Below are 25,230 nucleotides of genomic sequence, written 5' to 3'. Positions count from 1 at the left end.
AACAGGGCCTTTGGGGAACATATATCCAAACCATAGCACCTCCTTACCACTGCTGTCTACACAAAAGTGCCCCCAGACCCATGCAGATCTCATGAGTATTGGCATCTAAACTAGGCTGCTTTGGGGGATGAAGCTCTCCCGGATCTCAAAAGACTCTATTTCTTCTGCTGGGTTCCAAGCCAGTTTATTGTCTCTCTCTCTCTCATTATTAGTTACAACAATTGCACACCAAACAGGCAGAACAAGCCTTACCCTTACCGTGCAGGTCTGATGAAATCCTCCCAGCTGCCTACATGCTGACCCCCACTGCGCCCAACCTGGACTGTGTGACGTTTTATGGGGCAAGAATCCCAAAGGATGTGCCTGAGTGTCACCCCAAGGAGTCTACTGAAATTGAATTCACAACCTCTGGGGGTTTGCCAGGCTCCAGGACATCCTTGCACCAGAAGACACCAGGTGTTCAGGCATAGTGCAAGTTCACTTCTAAAATAGGTTCAGGAATTTTTCAGCAGAGAAAAAAGAGAGCAGACTATGATTGAAACACAGTCACCACATTTGTGGCTATGTTCTTACAGATGGGGAAAGATGCAGAAATTCACAGATGAAAACTTTGCCTAGGATTAGCAGAGACAGTCTGGGTGAGGTCTCCATTGACCAATGAATGACCTTGGGCTGGTTACTGCCTTCTGCTTCCTTTTCTGGGGAAGGGTTCATGTGAATTGTTGTGAAGAATTCAATGAGTTCACATATATGCTAAATGCTGAGAGCAGGATCTTGGAACATAGTAAGTGGTATAATTATTTGTGCTTTTCTTAATTTTTTAGGATGATTAGAATTGCAGCAACATGTGTGTGTGCTGATAAATTTAATTAAAGGCCCAGAAAGGTTTAAAGTACTTTTATTGTCAGATGGAAAGTGTGAGATAGCTACATTAATTTCAGCTTGATGCAAACAATGAACAATTAAGCTGGAATTGAGAAAGTTGGCACTAAAGGTAATTGAGTACCCTGGATATATGTGACCCTTGCAATCTTGCTCATAATAATAGGTTTTTCTATTTAGAACAGAAAATTATAGATTTTGTAATTTTAATGAAAAGCCATTTGCAATTTAAATGAAAACTATATTTGATAGGTCATGAATTTTGAGAAATTAAATGAGTTCAGGAGGAAGAAGAATAAAAAATTGCATATATAGTATGAATCCAACTAAAGAATGTTGAATCTTCTATATCTATAAAATAAAAGAGTTTCTGAAAGGTAGGAGATATGCTCAGATATATCTGGAGTCATCTGACATCTCTTCTACAAAAGGATCTATTTAACATGAAAGCTAATGAAACTTGAGATGATTAATTTATATGGTCATGGTGTGCACAGATAGATGTTAAAAATGATCTCTGGGCATATCTGTGAGGGTGCTTGAGGATGATACTGGCATTTGAGTTGGTGGACTGAGTAAAGCAGATTGTTCTTCCTGACATGGGTGGGCACCATCCACTCTGCCCAGGACCCAATTAAAACAGAAAGGTGAAGGAAGAATTTTCTCTCAGTTTGACTATTTGAGCTGGATGTTATCTTCTTTTGCCCTCATATGGAACTTACAACATCATCTCTCTGTTATATATATTTTATTTTATTTTTAGTTGTCAATGAAACTTTATTTATTTATATGTGGTACTGAGAATCAAATCCAGTGCCTCACACATGCTAGGCAAGTGCTTTACCTCCGAGCTACAACTCCAGCCCTCTTTCTGTTCTTTTCTATTCTTAGACCTTTAGAATCAGACTGAAACCACCAGCTTTCCTGAGTCCCCAGCTTGCAGGTGGCAGATAATGAGACTTCTCAGTATATTTAATTTGCCTCCTGTTAATTCTTTTCCTCTGAAGAACACTGACTAACAAAGATTTTCATACTGAGAATGATTCTAAAGGACCAGAATTTTAAGAAAGTTTCCTGTATGGGTTCTGGAGTTTGAGGAACTAGATCTCTAACCTGATTATATATTTAAAGACACTGATGACTCTATTTCCAATCAATATTCAAGAGAACGTAGTACATGGCATGATATGACAATGGAAATAGGCAAAATATCTCCTCTATAGACTCCTAACCAACCATTTCCAAGAAGCAAGGAGTTGTGAAACTATGTGTGTGCTACTTTTAAACACTTTCGCAAAACTAATGAATACAGATTAGTTATTTGCTCCTGGTGTCTCTGAGAAGGGGGATGAAAGAAAAGAATGAGCTCAAGGATTCAAATACCTAGTTCTAGAGCTACATACATACCTAAGAGCTTTTTCATGTGCCCTGAAGGAGACCTTTATCTCTCGTAGTTCCAGGCCAAAAACTAAACAGAGAATTTCATCCCATAACTAGCTGAGTTACAACACTAGTTGAACTCCTAACCTCACAGGGTATCTACTTTTAAAATTAAAGCATTGATTGGAAAAGAAGCTGATGATGTAAGTTGAGATGATAAAGTGTGAGAGAACTGATGAGGCTGTGGACATTGATTCCCTAAATTTAATGAGTCTTCTCTGGTAATGGAAATGGCCCGCTTATCTCCATTGAAGGAGATAAACCCTGCATTTCTAAGGATACTACAATGGCCCTCCTGAGACAGTTGCCATGCTGATTCTCCTCAGGATCCACCCCTAGGATCCCTCTCTACTTCTAGATCTACAACTAGACTGGGGTAAAGATGAGGTACAAAGTTGCCCCAAGAGGAAATGTGCTATAGCCCAAAAGAACTACTTGAGTTTTTTAATTTTACACTGGGGAACACATATGAGAATGGATATTGAGAATGTGAAATAAGGGCTGGAGAATATAGCTCAGTTGGTAGAGTGCTTGCCTCACATGCACAAGGCCCTGGGTTCAATCCCCAGCACCCCCCGCCAATAAAAAAAAAAAAAGAATATAGATAATAGTGAAAGATACATAAAGTTGGATCAGAGCAAATATATTTATATGGGCGCACTAAGATGATTCTGCCTTTAATGTTGTGACATAGGGAGTTAGAGAAGGCTCCAACAGTTTGGTCGGCTGACTCATGGATCAAAGGTGGTCCACAGTGAGCTAACTGGAAATGCTGAATAGGACTTGGTTTAATGGAGAAGATGGGATTTAAAAGGCTCGGGGAGATTGAAATGTTAGAGGGGATTTGTCATTTAAGACTTACCCCAACTTGTAGAATCCATAAGACATACATTTCACCAACACTGTGAGATATTTGTGAGGGGAGCTGTAAAGAACTCTGCAATTGCTCTTCTCTGTAGACTGGACCTTGCTGCACTCACTGAATTGGGAAACATAAGTGTAATGGAAGCAATTGAATCTCAGAGTGACAGGAGCCAAGTGTGTGGCACTCAACTGCCAATGTCAAGATGGATCTGGCTACAATATTGGACAGCAGTCAAGACAATTATCAGAATAGTGTGATTCATGCAGAACTATGGCATTGGCTAGTTGATCCTAGTGTCCCTAGGAATAAAATAGATAAGAAGCTTACTAAATTGTTTTGTCTGTATATGAAGAGAATTCTATCTACTGAGAACTTCCTTTGTGACAATTATTTCATGCTTTCTTTTAGTGTGTGAGCTCAATGGAGGAATGAGAGCTCAAAACTGAGGAAGGGAGCAAACTAGTATCAGAAGTATCACCCTCACCTGGAGCCCTGCCTTGTCAGCCACCTGAAAACAGACCTGGGCCCACATGATCCCTGTGTCTGACCCTCGTTTGGCAACAGAGACAGGTGAACTGGGACTGTTCTGAGAGTACAGAGGTGACATGCTTCTTGTGGCAACAGTCACAATTCCGATTCTGCTTCTGAGCAGACAGTTGGTGACAGCATGCCACTCTCCTGGACATCTGCTTCCCAGGCTGGTCACTTACTACTCTGCTATAAAGTGATGGTGCCCTGAACCCTCCGTTGGGGTCAAACAGCTCCCCTTCCTCCCACTTACCTCCAGGGATAAGTGAGGCCAGGAGCGTTGGTAACAGGTGCATGTGGAAGAAATGGTGAAGGCTGGGACTTCTTGTCTCCATCTTTGTGGAGTTCTTCTTCCTACCTGGGTTCAACCATTTTTCCCTTATAAACTTGGAAGACTGTTGGTGGCCTTTCTAGAACCACAATTTAAGGCAGCATGCCATCATGTTGTGGCTTTTCCTACCTAGTGACCTGGTGGAGCTCAGGAGCTAGACATGGCTGACCCAGAAGAGCCTGAAACAGGAGTGAGTGGTCACAGCCTTGGCCTCGTTTATGATGCTGCTCCAAACGGTGGCCCCATGGAACACAGAAGGCCTTGGAGACCTGCGTGCACAGCCTGCTGTTGCTCCCTGTCTTCCCAGGTGGCTCTGGTGTTTACCATTGAGGTCTGTGTCCCTGACTAGCCCCACTCCAGGTGTTCAAGGTCTGGGATAGAGCTCATGTTTGGCTACTGGATGTTGCAGGTGACCTTGGTATTATATATGCCACTCTCTGGACAGCCCTGATGGGTAGACACCCTGTGGACTTGGCCTTCCTCACCATCTTCTTCTGCTGGACCTGGGCTTAGCGGCTGCTGTTCAGGCTGCTGCCTATGGCCTCTTTAGCCTCTGGAACTGTCACTAGTCCTTCTGAATAAAATTCTCAAGGGCCAGGTACCACTCAGTGAAGCCACAAAAAGCTCAAGAAGCTCAGGGCAGAGGCCATGCACAGGACAGAAATACCTATCTAATTTAAAGACTATCCTTCTGTTCACAGCTATACTGTCCTGACCTTGTAATGAGCTTTGTGAGAATGGGCACTAGAAGAGTGACACTACAGAGCCTGGGATCAGCAGTGTGGCTGTGCATATCTGAAGCTATATTCCTCATCCCCAAGTAAACCTACCAGCCCTGAGGATGGCTTTCCATGCCGTCGCCCTATCAGCCTTTCCATTTTTCTGGTTTCCAGGCCTCTCTGAGGGGAATCCAAGCCCTCTCACCCGGTCACTTCAGCATTCTGGAAGAGGACACTGAAATAAGTGGGAAGAGATGACCCTGAATTGGTTAGATAGGCAAGTTGTTGCAGTATTATTCCATTCTGGTATCAGGTAGGAAAAGTTTCCCTTCCATATTATTTCTTTTGAAAAGTAAATTGGCTACTCCCAAAATTTGAGGTAATGCTATTTCTTAGAGATAAGCCAGTAATAAAAATGAAATGGAGAAAGTTGAACCTGTCAGGAACGGGGAGGAAGGGAGGCCATGGAATGAAATATGGTGGGAACCCAGAGGTAGATGAGTGTAGTGTTCCACGACTTAACACTCAAGGTCACTCCAGGTGAACCGGGCAGGTGAACCGGGCTGCATGAAATAATCACACGAGAGACAGATATACCTTTTTCTTTGGGTCCTGTGCTGGCTCCTCTGTTCTTAGGGATCATTGGAAAGACAGAGAGAGAGAGAGAGAGAGAGAGAGAGAGAGAGAGAGAGAGAGAGAGAGAGAGAGAGAGAATGTGCTGCACCCTCTTATTGGGGGAAAGCCATTCAAATGAGGCAAGGGGTCAGGTTTCAGAGGGTTGAGTCTAGCTTCATGATGTCTGCTGATTGACTGACATCTAGGAAGGCCACACCCAAAGGCAGAGCAAGAGAAAGTGACACACAAAGGGAGTTTCCATGGAACATTCCATCCCAAACAGGGCAAAGGAGCAGGATTACAAAAGACACAAAAGACTAGGTGAGTGTAGTTCAACCTCAGGGGTGATACCTACATCTGAAGACATGCCTTCTACTTCTGGAGCTGGGACAATGTCCAAATCACCTTGAAATGTAGTGATTGGTCAGAGCCTCTTGCTTCAGGACTGGAAGGCATGGGTCATTCAGAGTGGCTCCCCACAGTTAAAGTTGTTGATAATGCTCCATGGACCAGAGGCAGACCCATGACTCTACAAATAGGTAAATAAAACAATCAAGGACCAATGATGAGAGTATGTCACAAATGACGGTCATCATTGTTCAACTTCTGCACATCCAAGGTCCATTTAAAGCAAAGAAGTCTGGGAGCAGACACAGGGCTGGGTCTTTTGGGTAGGAAAGGCTGCAGGCGGTTGTGCTAAGGCTGGCATGTGTCCTGTGGTCCTGTGAGAGGGAGCGTCTGCAATGATGGCCCACATTTGCTCTTATTATTGTGAGGATTTCCAATGCCTTCATTTTTTTTCAACCTTTTGGGTTTTTTTCAAGGTAAATTGCTTAAAATATGAAAGTGACTTTATCCACTTCGGTCCTGGGAGAGGTGGGAAGAGGTGGCTTCACCTTATCTAGGGAAAGAGAGGGAAACAAGGCACCTAGCAGAGGCCTGAGCCTGGGGAGAGGGAATGGGGAGAGTTTCTGGGAGAGTTTTCAGCCTTAGAAGCAGAGATGTCTAGTAACTTCGTGCTAAAATTGATTGCCCAGCTGCAATGTGAAAACATCCAACCTTTTCAATAAAGTCCGCTTCTCAAATAAACATTATGTGTGAATGGTTATGAGGGAAAACCAAAAAGGAGCCATACCACAGTGGGAGCAGAAGGGGATAATGTGGAATGTAAATCTCAGTGGTACCCAAGTTGCAGGAACTTGGGAGTTTGCCAGTTCCCAGAGATCACAGAAATTTTCAGAAGGCCTTTGGACTTCATCAGAATGAGGAGAGGGACACAATTAACACACAAAGAAGATGAAATGAAATAGAGCTAAAGAAAACTGTGAACAGTTCTCAACTTACAATGCTTCAACAGAGGGTTCTTCAACTTTATGATGGTGTGACAGTCAGTAGAAACCACACTTGGCGGGGCTGGGGTTGTGGCTCAGTGGTAGAGCACTTGCCTCACATGTGTGAGGAACTAGATTCAATTCTCAGCACTGCCTATAAATTAATTACTAAAATAAAGGTCCATTAACAGCTAAATACACATATATACACACAGACACGGACACACACACACACACATATCTATTTAAAAAAAAAAAAAAAGAAACCATATTTGGAATTCTGAATTTGGATCTTTTCCTGGGCTGGTGACATGCAATGCCACACTCTCTCATGAGTAGTAGCAGCAAGCCACAGCTTCAATCAGCCACACAATCACAGGGAGAAAACAACCAACGCTCTACAGTGGATAATAATGTTTCTAAGCTATGAGGTTCAGCAGGTTAAGCATATTAAATGCATTTTTTTTGGTACTGGGGATTGAACTCAGGGACACTTGACCACTGAGCCACATCCCCAGCCCTATTTTGTATTTTATTTAAAGACAGGGTCTCACTGAGTTGCTTAGCACCTCGCTTTTGCTGAGGCTGGCTTGGAACTCGCAATCCTCCTGCCTCAGCCTCCCTAGCAGCTGGGATTACAGGCATGCACCACCATGCCCGGCTTAAGTGCATTTTTGACTTAAGACATTTTCAATTTATAATGGTTTTATTGAGGCATAACCCCAATTACAAGTTGAGGAGCATCTGTATATAGAAATATGTGTCCCTTGGTGCAGTTGGGAGGCCACTGCTTCTACTGACGTGAGCCTGCTTATGTGAGAAGAAACAACACAATGTTTGGAAGTCTGGAGATGCAGAAAGAAAGGAGGTGCTGATGGTAGGCACAGAGAAAGGGTCACTAAGTGAACCCCCCACTCAGTGAAGTTGTTACAATCTGAGAGAGTCTGTGATCAGAAACGCTGTTATCAGAGATCAGAAAGCTTCACAAAGGACCGAGATGTTTGCCAAGATGGCAGACAACATAGGCCAAGGTTTGAAGATAACCCTGAGTGTCACTTAAAGAGGTAGTATTCCCAGGCATAGAAAACACACTGTGTGGACAATGGTTAACCTAGATAAAGGGAGGAGGGAAGGAACAGGGAGCAAGCAAAGGCTTAGTGGACTCACCCTGGAGGAGCAGGCTCCAAAGGGTGGAGAACAAGATGCCTCAATAACTGAATCCAGATCAGCCCCAGCTTATCCTCCCAAGGAGCAAGGGCCAAGCCTGTCCCTCCCTCTGATGCCCACCCTCACGAGGATCTGGAAGTCTAAATCAGAGAGGCTTTCAGGAAGCCTGTTGGCAAACATATCTCCTACCTCCTGACCCAAAACCAAAAGATGGACAGTCAGGCAAGAGGGAGAGACAGAGAGCACACGGGCTCCCCAGACTGCCTTCTGGGAATGCAGATTTACACAGGTCCATCCTGTTTACCTTTGAGGACTGCAGACGAATAGTGGCTCTGTATGAGGAATCTTTCTCCTACACATCTGTCCTCTCACCCAGCTCAACAGTGACCTGCCAGCAGTTTCTTGTGTATTTTTCAGACTTAAAAGAATGCTCACTACATTATAAAAGAAGTTCATTCACAATTGCTAAAACTGAGATATCTCTCCATTATGTCGTTTCTGTTTTTTTTTTCTGATCATATAAGCAATAACAGTTCATTGCATGAATAGCTCAGAAATGTGTTACGAGTAAAACTGAAATTGCTAACAAGCAGAAAATTCATTCATTCAAAAAACATACATTGAGCTTGGGCCTTCTCACTGCCAGGCCTGCTCCAGACTGGGAATAAACAAGGCAGAGCCCTTGTTCTCATGCCATTGACATGCTAGTGGTAGACAAAGAAAAGACAAGGGACAATTCAATAAGCACAAATTATAACAGGTTGTGAACAATATCGTGAAGAAGAATAAAGAGGGCAAAAAGGACAGGGAGACTCTGGGAAGTGTGTTATTTCATATTTGAAGGCTCAGGTGACATTCCAGAAAGTAGCACAGTAAACTTTTAACTACACATTCACATTTTTATTATCAATTGCAAGTTTTCAGATATAACTTTTTTTTTTCAGTGCTGGGGATCAAACCCAGGACCTCATGCATGCTAGACAAGCACTCTACCACTAAGCTACACCCCTAACTCAGAATACTTTGCAAAAAGGATAAATGTGTTTGTCTTAGAAAAGTAACCCTGTTCCTTCTTGTAGAAAACCTGGAACTCGATAGAAAATGTAGCAAGAAAGAGTACTGTCCCATGGTAGTATTTCCAAAGGAGACACTTCTAGGTGTGCTGACGCATTTCCCTCCTAGGCTGATTGCTAAACCTCAAATGGTATTTATGTTATCAGATCCTGTTTTTCTTCTCTTAACCCTCTAAAACATCATCCCATGCTGGCCAGAATTGTGAGAGAGAAAGTGTCAGAGGACACGGCTCACCTTCTACCTATGAAAGAGGCCTTCACAGAAGTCCAGGAAGGCAGACTGCTCCTCTGTCTGGCTGCCTGGGTGCCACCCAGTCTAGGAAGACCCTGAGCCTCCATCCCACCTGTCACCAAGAGAGACGGAGACAAAAGATGAGTCCCAGATGCCCAGAATCAAGCCTCAGGCAGATGGGCCTCCTTGTGTCACACCCAAGAGAAGCTGAAGCAGCCACCTGGGTATGGGGAGTGTTTGTTTCAGAGGTAAAAGGGAGGGAGGTACAAGCCCCCGGGGAAGTCAGGTAGGAACCCAAGAAAAAGGAGACATTGGCAGCAGGAATGTCTGTCCCCAAAGCCACAACTAATAGCCCCTCTATCTCAGAGTCTGAGGCATCCCCAGATGCCCCCCTAAAATTCCTACACAAGAGATGTCACTGTCTTAGATAGCCCAGAAAGCCCTGACCATCCTGCCCCAGGAAGCAAATGCAGATGACCCAGGCCACTCTTCTTCTGTCTCAACCCAGCGTCTCTGCCCACCCCTCTGCCTTTCCCTCTGGGGCTGTGTCTCTTCCTTTTTGCTTCTTGGCCTCCTAAGAGCATCATTCTAGTCCTATAACCACTCACCCCCATTCCCAATTCTACTCAGTCAGATCATTAGAGAGTTTTATATACCAGATGTTGCTCTTCAAAATTCTTCCAGCATGTCTATTATACCATAAGAAGGATTTGGTTATCTTTGAAAGGTGGGTACGGCTGGTCAAAAATGTCAAGCGCCCTCTCAGGAGCTGTGCTCCTTCCTGTCTGGCATATATGCACAAAGATCCAAATTCTCTGGTACTTTGAGCAATCTTTGCACAGGCTCCCACAAAGTCTTTCTATTTGTCAGCTATGTGTCAGTAAGTAAATTACTTACCCTTTGCAAGCCCTGGTTTTCTCATCTAAAAATAAAAAGGAATTACAATATGCATCCCTTAGAGTGATGGAGAGCCACGCTCTACATAACGTGCCCAGTGCATGGTAAACCCTTAATAAACTATAGCCATCGTTATCCAGATTATTTTATGACTAAGAAAATTCTGAGTTGACCAATGTAAGCAATTTTTGCCTGCCTTGAAAAGTTTCCAGCCCAAGACAGAGGTCACGTACTCAGATGCCTTCAGGCCATCAAGTACCAGAGATGAGAAAAGCAGGCAGCGGTTGGAATTAGGCTAACTGGAGACTCAGGCCACCTGATGTCTGGCAGGAATGCAGACCTTCAGTTCAATCTGATATTTCCCTCCCAAGGGAAGACATAAATCTAGATTTTAATATGAAATGACTAGATTTTTACAAGCATGGCACTGAGTCTTTAAAAAAAAAAACAAAAAACAGTGCAGGGGCTGGGGTTGTGGCTTGGGTTAGAGCTCTTGCCTAGCATGTATGAGGCCCTGGGTTCGATCCTCAGCACCGCATAAAAATAAATAAAATAAAGGTATTGTGTCCATCTACAACTAAATCTTTTTAAATGCAGACAAAATCAGCATGAAGAGCTTTGCAGAGAGTGGCAGGTGGGTGCTGGAGGGCACCAACGGATAGAAGAATGATATTTCATGGAGAGTGGTGAGGGTCTTCATGAGGGAAGAACAAGGGTGTAGGGTCACAGCAGGGTTTGGAGTTTAGTGTCTAGGGAGATGGAAGTGAGCCAACAGCTGGACAGGAGGGGACTGGGGAAGCCAACATGGGGCTGGGGCTGGCCCAGGACATGGAAAGGTCCTGAACTGGTAGGGAAAACAGTGAGACATGAGCCAAAATCTTCAAGAGGCAAGGAGGTGACCCAACAGCAGCTACGGGAGATTGACAGGTAGGCACTGCTGAGGGGTCAGGAGCTCACCATCCTGTGTGGAATGATCGTGCACCTGGCTTAGCACTATACCTGGTATGCATAGATACTCAACAAATATCAGTGCACGTACTTTATTGATTTCCCCAATAAATACAAACTGGGAACATACTGTAAGCCAGATACCAGGGGGAGAAAGATCTCAGGGTTCCTTCACACAAAGCTGAGAGGCGGGTGGAAAACAAAGCAAATCAACCAGCACTTTCAGTGTGGCCCAGGGAGGATTATAGTGGCCATACTCTTAGAAGCCAGACTGGAGCAGGGAGAGCTTTCTGGAATTCAACAAGGAAATAGAGCATGGTGGGCAGTGGTCCAATCAGGGGGGAAAGACTCCGTGAAAGCCAGAGCATAACGAGTCAGAGAGCACAACTGAGGAGCTGAAAGAAAGGGATGAAACTGGCTCTCAGCAGAAGGGGTAGCATGTAGGGTCTTCCAAGGAGGCAGGACTCCACCAGGGACCAGGGGATCCTCAAAAGGATCTAAACACCCATCCTAACCAAGACTTAAATCATCTTACTGTGCATCAAACATTTTTCAGAGAACTTCATAAAATTACAAGCATGTTTTATTCATTTACTCTTCCTACAAGCCTCATGAAGTAGGTCCACAATCCCTACCCTCAATTCCACCATGCAAAACTCTGCAAACCTAAAGATTTTTATAACTTATTTGGCAGCAGAATTTGAGCTGAACTGACATGAGGCTATTTCTATCTTTGTTTACCCCCACATAATGTGAATATTCATGCTTCACTTCAGAAATACTGTTTGATTACAGGATATTGCCTCAGATCTCACTGGGGATGTCAAGAAATTTATGACACATGCAAAGTACTGCCTTTTTTGAAATCCAAAATTTCTGAATTCTTAAACATATGTGGTCCCAAGGGTTTTAATAAGAGATTGTAAAACCTGTTATTCTCCCCATTTTACAGATGAGGAAACTTAGAATAAGTAATTTTCCCAAGATTGCATAGATGGGAAGTGAAAATGCTGAAACATGAACCCAGAGAGTCTTGCCTCAGAGTCCACGCTACAGGAGTCTAAGCCATTCTCCACTTTAGAAAGACGTCTATAGTTACTGTTAGGACCATAAAAAATAAATAAAAATTTTAAAAACTAGATATCAGAAAGCCAAGGTAATTGACCTTAGGATGATAGTAGGGAGGAATTGGAGATTCAAGAGATATTTTTTAAAAAGAAAATCAATACAGTCTTGTAGCTGTGAATTGGTCAGGAGGAGTTGGGGGTCCCAGGATGATAGGTCAAGGAGGACACCCAGGATTTCTGGATTCAGCTCTGGGGAGGCCAAATAATAGGCCAGTTTGTGATAAGGAAAACAAAGAAGAGTGGGACTGTGGAAGAAGATAACAAAGTCAGAATTGCATATCTTAAATTGTTTAAGTTTAGATGTCAAGTAGATAAGTGGATATACATAGCTGGTGCTTGTGAAAGAGGCCCAGGACCGAGATAAAGAGGGGAATTGCTAGATATCGGCAGGATCATGGTAAGAGTGCTAAGAACCACCAATAAATACTAAGGGTAAAGAATTAGAAGAGAATGCAAGAGACTAAGAGAGTAGCCAGGCATGTAGGAAGCCAAGGAAAGAAGTGCTCTCAGAAAAACAGGAAAGGTCACCTGCCCTCCCCTCCAGGTGACAGGTAGACTCAGGACCTTTGAGAATGGGGAGGGTGTCTTTCTCCAGAGACAAGAAGGAACTGAGCCCCCTTCCCTAGTCCTAGCATGGCCAAAATCAGAGCCCAAGGCCAAGAATCAAGAACTGTGGGTGCCCCAAGGAACAGCAAGGATAGACCATGGAGCTAAGCCTGTGCCCCTCTAAAAATAGCTTTTAAGAGCTCAAGCTGGGCCACAGTGAGAAGTGAGTTGAAATCCTAGCTCTGCCACTTACTATCTGGTACCCCATGGCAACCTAACACCTCTGGGCTTCAATTTCTTCATTTGACAATTGAGATAATAATGTCTATCTCAAGTTTGTTGTAGGCACTAACTACCTACTGCCAGTTTTGTTTTGTTTTTTTCTATTGCTGTTACTGAATACCACCTACTGGGTAATGAATAAAGGATAGAAGTTTTTTTAGCTCACAGTTCTGGAGGCTGAGAAGTTCAAGAATGGGGTTCTGGTGTCTGCTCAGCATCTGGTGAGGACCTTCTTACTGCATTATAACATGGCGCGGATATCACATAGTACTTGTGGCTGGCTCAGGTCTCTTTCCTCTCTTAAAATCATGATGTCATCACAGGGACACACCCTCATGACCTCATCTAATCCAACTACCTCCAAATGCTATTACCACGATTTTTTTTTGGGGGGGGGGACTCTCCAATGCATAAACTTTGGGGAAACATATCCAAACCACAGCACCTACAGAGAAATCAATTTCATAACTGAATTTATAGTGAGGGCTCAAAAATTTGTCTTAGCTATTATTTTTACTATGAATCATCATTATTATTTACCAATATGGAGAAGGGTAGGTGGTGAGGTCTTTTCAGGAAGAAAGGACCATTAGCCAAGGCTTGAACAAGGTGTGTTCAGAGAACAATGACCTACCTGGGGGGCTGGAGAGTATGTGGGGTGGGATTGTAGAGCTTGGAGGATGAGGCTCTACAACCTCCCTACTCTGTCTCCATCTCACATTTTCTGCGATTCCCACCACCTAACCATGTACTCTCTGTAGAAATTACTAGTCCTCACCTTCCACAGTGTGGGAATTGCCTCTCTAACCTCCCTTCCCCCTACAGCTGATGGAACACAGGCCCTTGTCACCTATCTGGAAAGAACAAATCTCCCAACTGGTCTTCCCCTCGGCACAGGCCTGGGGCCATCTCTGAAGAATGTCAATGCGGTCAGGTTGCTCCCTGCTTGCAACCACACTGCCCATCACTGTAGAACAGAGCACACTTCCAAATCCCTTCATAGGCTTTATTTCCCCTCTGTCTCACCTCCTCCTTTATTCCCACAAACTCATACTCTGTTCTAGAGTTTAGAGGGCATAATCATCTGCCTTTACCCAAATGAACCATAAACCTGTTTCTGGGCCTTTGCACATGCTGGTTCTCCTGCCCAAAATACTGTTCCCTATTTTTTCCCTTAGACCTAGCCCCCTTGCCTCTCAGTGGCTCCAGGGAAGCCCTTGGTCCAGGAATGGACCACTCAGTGGTCCATCTCAACAAAACCTGCACCATTTGTTCCAAGGATGCCTCATCACTGCAGTGCCAGGTGCTCATCTTTAGTCCTTCAACTCCATGACAGTGCCTGGCTCTTGATAAAGCTTGATTGCAATGTGTGGAGTGATAGAGACAGGAAAGAAAGGGCCAGAGCATGGGGAGCCTTAACACGTTGGGGTTAGGTTATGGGGAAACTGCCAGAGATTTAGAAGCCAAGAAATGTCATCCTGGGTGTTTGAGGGAGATGATCAAGGTGGAAGAGAAGACAGAATGGATGTGCCCAGAAAGGTGGGAATTCTCCACCTCCATAGAAAAGCAGGGGGTAGGAGACCAGTGGCCGCCTGCTAGAAGATCAGATTGTTATGATGGGAGAGAATGGTTGACCTCTGCTGTCCCTTTAGCAATGATCCACTGAGAATGTCCACTCTAGTCAAAGCCAAGCCCTGAAGGTAATAAGGGATTGGGAGAGTAATACTGTCAAACTGGGAAAAGGAAGAGAAGCTGGGGGATTCCTGTGTGCTCAGACATGGCTACCAAGGGAGAAATCCTACGGCCAGCCCTGTGCCAACACAGAGCATTGTGTCATTGGCAAAGGGAAATGCAACAAGGGGCTCTTCACTTCTGGGTGAAGGTCCTAACGAGAGCTGGGCATGCCTCCACCCCAGGCAGTTGAACAGGGTGGGAGAGCTGGTCCATTTTTACCCTAACCCTCCTAGAGTCCCCACACCCACCAAGACCTTCAGTCCAAACTCCTTCGGTGATTCCCAGGACTCGAGGACCTTCGCCATCAACTCCCTTCTCTCCCAGAATCTCCCCATACATTCCCCTGGCTCTCTCAGAGGAAGCAAAATCTGACTCACCCCAGGACTCATGAAGGTGATTTCAGCCGCTTGTACAAATCTCAACCCACATCACCTCAAACAATAAGATCTAGTGGCTTGTGTAACCTAAAGTCCAGGGCAGGGAGGACTGCTGCAGGATTTGACCAACAGGTTCCCACTAGGTTTTCCAGCATTTCTCTTGACATGCATGGCAGACCTTACCACCCACATGTTAAATAAGAGGAGGAGGAGGAAGAGGAAGAGGAGGAGGAGGAGGGAGGAGGGAAGAGGAGGAGAAGGAGGGAGGAGGAAGGAAAAAGGAAGAAGGAGGAAGATAAAAGATGGAGAAAGAGAAGGAGAGGAAGAAGAAGAGGAGGGAGGAAGACCACTCCTCATTTCCCAGCATTGCACAAATCTGTCCAATAGTGTCAGCGAGCACTGGATCCACATGTCCTTTTGTCCTAGGTGCACCTATCCTTGCCGCCTCCTTAGTTTATCAGATTCTCTAAAGAATCCATGACCCAAAAGAAGTTATGAATCGCTGCCCAGCAGAAAAGAAAATTAGTTTATAATAATTGCCCTTAATTCCAAATGTTTAATAAATGTTCAAATTCTATTTATGATTTCAAGAATCTGAATGCAGCATAAGGTTCATTCCGACTCCTGTGTCCCATAGGGAACTGAGGCATCCCTAGAGCACACAGGAGGCAAAAGAGAGGGCACTGTAACCCGGGAACAGAAAAATTAGAGCTGAACACACAGCCAAGCAGATGTATTTCTCTTTGGCCCATCTAGCTTCAGGTGTAACCAGAGTCGGAAAGGGAAAGATTAAAGATAGTTGGCAGAGGTCATCTATTATTCTGCTAATTAATGTACATAATTATTTTTAACCATTTCTTCTTAGGACACTTGTATGGGCAGAATAATTCTCAACTCATGGCTTTTGTTATGTTCATGAAATCCTGAATTAAAAGAACTCCACTCAAAGTGCATATGATCAGCTCAGTGAGATGCCACCGTGCACCTAGAACATCTTAAAGAAACCCACTGTACCCAGTATTTGGTGAAGACTTGGAGCAACTGGAACCCTTTTACATGGCTAGTGAGAATGTAAAAAGAAACAATCATCTTGGGAAACAGCTTGATAGTTTCTTAAAATGTTAAACATGTATCACAGGATCTAGCCATTCCACTGAGAGGTATTTACCCAAGAGAAATGAGAGGATATATCCGTACAGTGATTCTACACAGATGTTCACACAGATTTAATTATAATGTCAAAAACTGAAAATAATTCAAAATATCTATCAACAGATGAAAGGATATACAAATTGTGGCATATCCATATAATGAAATACTATTCTGAAATGAAAAGGAATGAACTATTGATACACACATCCTAAGTAAATCTCAAAATAATAATGTTGAGGAAAATTTAAAAAGGTTAAAAGAGTACATACTGCATGCATTCATCTACATAAAATTTTAGAAAATGCAAGCTTCCCTATAGAGACACAAAGTAGTTCCATTATTGCCTAGGAATAGGGGGTAGGTGAGAGAAAAATTGCTGAAGGCACAAGGAAACTCTTCAATATAATGGATATATTCATTATCTTTATAGTGTGATGATATATACATAAGTCAAAACTTATCAAATTGTACACTTTAAATATGAAGTTTATTGTATGTCAATATATCTTAATAAAACTGTTTAGAAAAAAATGCCCACTATATTCACCCCTTTCTCATACCCTGTCTTGACTTCATTCCCATAATCTGCCTGTATAACAATAATAGATAAAAGTGTCAGGACCAACTAAACAGAATCCAGTTACGGGTTAATACACTCCTTAGTTCCACTCATGGTGCCAAACTATTAACCCTATTGCTTTTGACCATACGCCAACAGGACCTAACCCCTGAGTCTCTCACAGAAAACTCGGATTTTTCTGCTAGTGTAGGCAGTTGTAGTTTCCAGAGCTTGGTGGCTCTCCAGAGTAAGGAAAGAAGAATTTTTTCTGGGGAGGATGGCCAAGCTCCAAGCACCAGCATACATCTGTTCCAAGTTCAGAAGTTGTTTCTATACATTTTATTACTTTCTCAAGGGGGAAAAAAATGTGATACCAGTAGGCGCCATAGTGTGCACTTGTAATCCCAGCAGATGGGGAGGCTAAGGCAGGAGGAGAATGAGTTTAAGGCCAGCATCAGCAACTTAGCAAGGCCCTAAGCAACTTAGTGAGATCCTGTCTGTAAATAAAATATTAAAAAAGGGCTGGAGATGTGACTCAGTGGTTAAGTGCCCTGGGTTCAATCCCCAGTACCAAAATAAATAAACAAACAAACAGTAAAAAAATAAATAAATAAAAATAAAAATAAAAAATTCCTTGCCTTAAAAAAAAAAAGTGACACCTAACCGTACATTTCTTATGTCATTCAATGAGAAAATATTGCTTATTTGTGAAAAGAAAACTAAAAAGCAAACAAAGATGGCTTCTAAACATCGAATTATAACAAGGAATTTCACCTATTACAAGTATTTCTAATACAACTCTTGCTATAAATATTAAAATATGAATAATAATTGTGTCTGTTAATCCATCTACTTCTTATGAAAAGAGGGAAGCTCCTTACATGTGGGTGTCAGGAAACCTCAGTCAATGGGGGAATTTTTCAAGGGCTGACGGGGACTCCCTCCTGGCTGGTGTATCCCAACTCTCCCCTTCACTACTACTTTCACTACTAGGATAAAAGGACACTCTCTGCCTGCCTCAGCTCTCTCTCTCAACTCACCCCTAACTGATGCCCATCTGGCTTCAGCTTCACCCCCTCCAGCAAGGGAGTTCTCAAAAGCCACAGCAGCCTCAGGCATTGCCCTCTGACCTTCTCTCAGGCCTGATCTTTCACCTTTCACCTCTCTGTAGTCTTTACCTTTTCTCTCTTCTTCCCATTTCTGTGCCTCTGGCCACCTCCAATTACTCCTCCCCATTGATTCCTCATTGTATAGTTTCCTAAATTCTTTCCTCTATGTACAGACTCTGAATATCTTTATCCCCCCCATGCTTCAAGTTTTCATTTATTATTCAAATGACTCCAAAATCTATATATCTAGCCCGAAGCTCTCTGCAAGCTTGAGATTCACAGATGGTGGACTATAAATAAGATAAATCCCCAACAAAGGAAAGAAAAAAGATTTTTTTAAATCTGCAACTCAAAATCATGAAGGGTTTCCTTGGTGGGACGGAAACCATGGAGAATTTTCTAAGGTCAAAATGCTGAAGCAATGAAGATAGGGCTGGACTTAAGGAAAAAAGCAAAGTCCAAACTGCGGATGGAAGAGCCCTAAACCCAGAGTAGGAAGGACCTGAGAGCTAGAGGGACCCAGGCAGCCCAAAGGCAGAACCACCAAGAAGAGCTGCCAGGCTGGGCACACCAACAGCTGGGAAGGCTGAAGCAGGAGGATCACAAGCTCAAAGCCAACCTCAGCACTTAGCAAAGCCCTAAGCAACTGAGAGAGACCTTGTCTCAAAATAAAAAAATAAAAAGGCTGAGGATGTGACTCAGTGATTAAGCATCCCTGGATTCCACCTCTAGTGCCAAAAATAAACAAACAACAACAACAACAAAATGCCATGTGTTTGATCTCTATAAACCAATCCCTGCCCACATAAACACAAAAACCCTTATACACAGATAAGCCAGTCAGAGGCACTAGGTGTGGTCCTGCAGGTTGCACAGTGGGTGGGGGCTTGGGTTAGAGAGACAAGGCAGTGCTCCATGCATACCAGAAACTGGAGCTCCCATGTCCATAAGATTAGCTTCTGCCATGCCCTGTCCCAAGCTGCCCTCCTTGCCCTGTCCCTGCTCCTTCCCATCCCACCCTATTTCCAAGCAAGCAGCCCAAACAGAAACTAGAAAGTCTAATGTAGCCTCTCAGTTACAACCATGAGCACAGTCAACATTCAGCAAGCATTTGAGTAAAGCCAACATCACGAAAGAAATAGAACAACAATAAAAGAACTTACGGAGGAAAAGTGTAGTCATAGCAAGACTTATGTAAAATCTAAACCCTCAAAGGAATAAGGGAAGGTCTGTAATATCCAAGAAACAATAATAGTCAGGCTGTAATAGAAAAAGAATCAATGAGAGATCTTGAACATTAAAAAAAAAAAAAAAACACACACTTAGCCAGCTGTGATGGTGCATACCTATAATCCCAGCAGCTTAGGAGGCTGAGACTGGAGGATCGCGAGTTCAAAGCCAGCCTCCAAAAAATTGAGGTGCTAAGCAATTCAGTGAGACCCTGTCTCTAAATAAAATACAAAATAGGGCTGAAGATGTGACTCAGTGGTCGAGTGCCTGGTACCTCCCACCAAAAAAATAAAACAAAACCACACAGAAAAAAAAAAAAAAAAAAGCAGACAAGCTGATAACAAAATAATTACATTTTATAAGAATTACTGAGCTGAGTGAGAAAGGAGTGAAATTATATGTTCAAAAGTACCCAAAGGAAAAAAACAAAAAAACAAAACAAACCTGCCAACCAAGAAGACTATACCAGCCAAAATTGCCCTTGAAAAATGAGAGATACTTTCTCAAACAAACAGAAACAGAAAGAGTCCATTACCACAAGACCTGCCCTAGAAGAAATTCTAAGGGAGTTCTTTAAAAATGAAAGAATGCTAAAGAGCAACACAATAGCATAAAAAAGTATGAAACTCCTTAGTAAAGAGAAATACATAGACACATAATATTGCTACCATAATGATTTTGGACAAATCACTTTTAATTCTTGCATAAAAATCAAAACACAAAAGCATTAAAATAATTAGAACAAAAAAATATGTGAAAAGCTATACAGAATGAATAGATGCAAATTGTGACAATAATAATATAAAGTGCAGTGGAGGAAGCTAATGAACTTTTCTGTGCAGCTGAAGTTGAAGTTTTTATCAACTTAAAATGGACTTTTATAACTATTAGCTATTTTGTGTGAGCCGAAAGAAACTACAAGAAAAAAAAATAAAAATTTCACAAAAGAAAGTGAATAGTATCAAAGCATATCAATGTAAAAAATCAGCAAAACACAAAGAAAGACTGCAAAAGAGGAAAAGTTAGAAAAACTAGAACCAAAAAACAGAAAAATGGCAATACCAAAATCCATTCCTATTAATAATTTAAATATAAGTATATTAAACTTAAATATGTGATATATTATATATATAATACGCCAATAACTTTAAATATAAATAAATTAAACTTCTCAATCCAAAGACAGACTGGCTGAATGGATTAAAAAAATAACTATATTCCATATACCAGGAACTTGACTTGAATTTAAGGTTACACATGGACTGAAAGTAAACAGATAAAATATATATATATATATATATATATATATATATATATATACACATACATACATATATATATATTTTTTTCCCCAGGCAAAACCAAAAGGCAGCAAGTGATTATAGTTGTTTTAGACAAAACTGTCACAAAATATTTTCGATTTTTTTATTACAATAAAAGGATCATTACACCAGGAACATATAACAATTATAAATACAGATGCACCCAACATGAAAACACCTAAATACATAAAGCAAACACTAATGGAACTCGTGAGAAAAATAGACAACAATATGATGACATTAGAAAACTTCAATACCCCACATTCAAAAATGGATAGAACATTTAGCTATAGATCAATAATGAAGAAGAGACTTAAATAAAAACCACAGGCCAAATGGATCAAACAGCATATAGAACATTCTACACAAATACAGCAGAGTGAACATTTTTCTCAGATCTTTCTCCAAAATAGGTCATATGTTAGGTCTTAACAAATTTAGGAAGACTGAAGTTGTACCAAGTCTCATTTCTGACCACAGTAGAATGGAACTAGAAATCAATAGCAGAAGGAAAACTGAAAAATTCACAAATATGTGGAAATTAACACACTCTTGAATCACCATTGGCTCCAAGAAGAAATCAAAAAAGAAACTAGAAAATAGCTTTAGACAAAAATAAAAATACAACATACCAAAACTTACGGAAAGCAACACAAGCATTCCTAAAAGGGAAGTTTATACTGATAATTGCCTACAACTTAAAAATCTCAAATACTTCACCTGACTTTGTATCCCACATAATTAGATAAAGAACAATAAACTAAGCCCAAAGTTAGAAGAAGGAGGTAACAAAGATGAAAGTAGAAATAAACAAAATAGAAAAATGGAAAAATCAATAAAAATGAGAGTTGACTTTTTGAAAAGATAAAAAAAATTAGCAAATCTACAGCTAGACAAACTCAGAAAAAAGATAAGACTTAAACAAATAAAATCAGAAATAAAGAAGAGGGGCTGGGGATGTGGCTCAAGCGGTAGCGCGCTTGCCTGCCATGTGTGCGGCCTGGGTTCGATCCTCAGCACCACATACAAACAGAGATGTTGTGTCCGCTGAACACTAAAAAATAAATATTAAAATTCTCTCTCTCTCTCTCTCCCTCTCTCACTCTCTCTTTAAAAAAAAAAAGAAAGAAAGAAAGAAAGAAGAAACATTACAACTGACACCACAGACATAAGAGGGATCTTAACAGACTACTAAAACAATTTACATCAACAAACTGAATAACTTAGAGGAATGGATAGATTTCTAGAAACTTATTTCCTACCAAGACTTAATCATGAATAAATAACATGTCTGAACAACCTGTAACTAGTAGGTAGATTGAATTAGAAATCAAAAACCTTCCAGTAGGTTTGGTGGCACATGCTTATAATCCTAGCTACTTGGGAGGCTGATACAAGAGGATCACAAGTTAAAGATGAGACTGGACAATTTAGTGAGACCCTGTCTCAAAACAAATTTTTTTAAAAAAATGCCTAGGGATGTAACTCAGTGTTAGAGTGTCTCTGTGTTCAATCCTCAGTACCATAAAAAAAGATAAGGGAAATAAAAATATATATATATATATATATCCAACAAAGAAAAATCCAGGATCAAATGGCTTCAATGGTAAATTTATTTTTCTCTTTGAGACAAACTGGCTGGCCATTAAACTCCTGGGCTCCTGCCTCAGCCTCCCAAGAGCTAGGGCTACAGGTGTATATCAATAACCATGCCCAGAAAGTGGACTTTTAAGAACCTGGGTTTAATAAGCAATATTTTTTTTAGTGTTAGGGATTGAACCCAGGATCCTTGTACGAGCTAGACCAATGCTATACCACTGAGCTACATCCCCAGCCCTAATTCTAACAAATATTAAAGAATTAATGGCACTCCTTCACAAACTCTTCCCCCAAAACTGAAGAAGAAACCCTTTCTAACTCATTCTCTGATATTGGTATTACCCTGATACTGAAGCCAAAGACACTACAAAGAAAAAGAAAATTACATTACAATATCCCTTCTGAACATTCATACATAAATTCTTAATGAAATTACTAAATGAAAATTAATAGTAGACTAAAAATATCACACATCATGACCAAGTGGGATACAAGGATGGTTCAACATGTGAAAATTAAAATTAACATGATACACCATTATCAGGAAAAGGGCGGGGAAAAACAACATACCATCTCAATTGATGCAAAAAAAAATTTTTTTTACAAACTTCAATGCTTTTTCATGATAAAAACTCTCAACAGGGATAGGGATGTATGTTACGTTTATAATAGAACACTTTGCCTAGCATGCTTGAGGCCCTAGATTTGATCCTATCTCCTTCAAAAAAAAAAAAAAATCACGGGCTGGGGATATAGCTCAATTGGTAGAGTATTTGACTTGCATTCACAGGACCAGGGTTTTATCCCTAGCACACACACAAAAAGTTACTTAGCAAATTAGGAATAGATTTCAACTACCTCAACATAATAAAAATCATATTTGAAAAATCCACAGTAAACATCGTATTCGATGTTGAAAGACTGAAAGGGTTTTTTCCCTAAGATCAGGAATAAGGAAAGGATGCCTACTTTTACCATTTCTATTCAATATAGTACTAAAATTTCTAGCCAAGAAAAGGAAATAAAAACCATCCAAAAAGGAAAGGAAAAAATAAAGTCATACCTGTTTGCAGACAACACCATCTTACAGAGAGACAAATAATAACTATATGATATGGTAGATACCTTTATTAGCTTGATTTAATGATTCCATAATGTGTATGTGTGTCAAAATATCATATTGTACTCCGTAAATACATAAAATTATTATTTTTCAGTTAAAAATTTTGGAGTAGAAATCTTGACGATTCCATTTTAAAATGGCTAGAACTACATATAAATTCAGTAAAGTTTCAGGATTAAAAAAATCAACATAAAAAAGAGTAAAACACATAGAAATAAATTTAGCTAAGGAATAAAAGACTTGTATACTGAAAACTATAAAACATTGATTAAAGAAATTAAATGATAAAGACATCCCACGTTCATGGATTGAAAGAGGTCATATTGTTAAAAATGTCCATTCATCTCAGGGTGATTACAAGTTCAATGCAATTCCTAAAAATACCCCAATGGTATTTTTTACAGTTAGAATAACTTCTGAAGTTCATGTGAAACCACAAAAGACCATGAATAGCCAAGTAAATTAAGAAAGAAGAACAAAGCTAGAGGAATCACACCCTGGCTTCAAAATACATTGCAAAGCTACAATGATCAAATTAGTATGGTGCTGGCATAAAGACATATAAACCAGTGAAATAAAACAGAGTTCCCATAAATTAATCCAACCATATACACTCAACTAATCGTGGACAAGAGTGCCAAGATTACACAGTAGAGAAGGATAATCTCCTCAACAGATGATTTTGGGAAAACAGAATATCCACATACAAAATAATTAAATTGGGCCCTTACACCATATTCAAAAATCAACTCCAAGTATAATAAGGACTTAAATTCAAGACCTGAGACTGGAACTCTTTGGGGGGGGGGGGAAGGCATTGTGGGAATTGGAGATTCTACTGTGCCACCACTTCCTATAAAACACACCATGAATATTGAAGCTTGGCATGAAAAGGGGTCAGTGGTAAAGGCTCCACCAACCCAAAATCCAACAGCCTCAGCCGTTAATTCAATTGCTAACATTGGTGCAATGCCAGCTGCCTCAGTCACCACAACCACAGCAACAACAAGGACCTCAGCCTCAGCCCCAGCCACAGAAACTGCACAGTCTCTGGGAAGCTCCTTGGAACAGGGGAGCAGGCTCCAGCAAGAACAATGGAATGGGCCATGAAAACTTTGGTTTAGGGGTTGTACCTGTCAGTGTTTCACCTTCTAGCATAGAAGCACATCCAGTGCTGGAAAAGCTAAAAGGTCTTAAACAACTACAATCCCAAAGACTTAGACTGGACTCTGAAGGATGGACATGTGTTTATCATTGAAAGCTGCTCTGGGGATGACATACATCATTCCATCAAGTACTCTATCTGGCATAGTCCTGAGCATGGTAATAAGCATTTAGATGCAGGTCACTGGTCCCTGAATGGGAAAGGCCCACTCCATCTACTCTTTAGTGTAAATGGCCAGGGATATTTTTGTGCAGTGGCTGAAATGAAGTCCCTTGTGGACTATAATGCATATGCTAGTGTGTGGTCTCAGAATAAACGGAAGGGCAAATTTGAAGTTAACTGGATCTTTGTCAAAGATGTTCCCGATAATCAATTAAGACCCATTCACTTCAAGAACAATGACAATGAACCGGTAACCAATTCAAGGGACACTTAAGAGGTACCCCTAAGCTTAATTGCTACTTTTAAGCATACCCACTCAATCTTTGATGACTTTTTGCACATTATGAATTAAGATGAGGAGGAAGCCAGGAGCGGTGGCACACACTTGAAATCCCAGCGGCTTGGGAGGCTGAGAGAGGAGGATCATGAGTTCAAAGCCAGTCAGCAACAGTGAAGCATTAAGCAACTCAGTGAGACCCTGTCTCTAAAAAAAAAAAAAAAAAAAAAAAAAGAAGAAGAAGAAGAGTAGGAACCTTGTGCTTCTCCTTTGCTGGAAAAGCAACAAATTTTCTTTTTCCTTTTTCTAAAAAAAAAAGGAAAAGGAGGAAGCCATGTGCAGGGAGAGAAACAAGCAAACAGTAACTGTGTAGAGATGTCCTACTAAAATTACAACACTAACAATATAGACTCTGAAAATGCCTAATAAGTCAAAGAA

At 41.3% G+C, this 25,230-nt stretch overlaps 1 pseudogene; it reads left to right on the top strand.

Moving 5' to 3' along the window:
- The first annotated feature begins 7,708 nt into the window (after window positions 1-7,708).
- LOC143407794 (YTH domain-containing family protein 3 pseudogene) lies at window positions 7,709-24,867 on the top strand (annotated as a pseudogene).
- Window positions 24,868-25,230: the final 363 nt, after the last annotated feature.

Source organism: Callospermophilus lateralis, chromosome 10 (genome assembly GCF_048772815.1).
Source record: "Callospermophilus lateralis isolate mCalLat2 chromosome 10, mCalLat2.hap1, whole genome shotgun sequence".
Lineage (NCBI taxonomy): Eukaryota > Metazoa > Chordata > Mammalia > Rodentia > Sciuridae > Callospermophilus > Callospermophilus lateralis.
The sequence above is the reverse complement of the archived record's forward strand: the minus strand, read 5'-3'. Positions and strand labels throughout refer to the sequence as shown.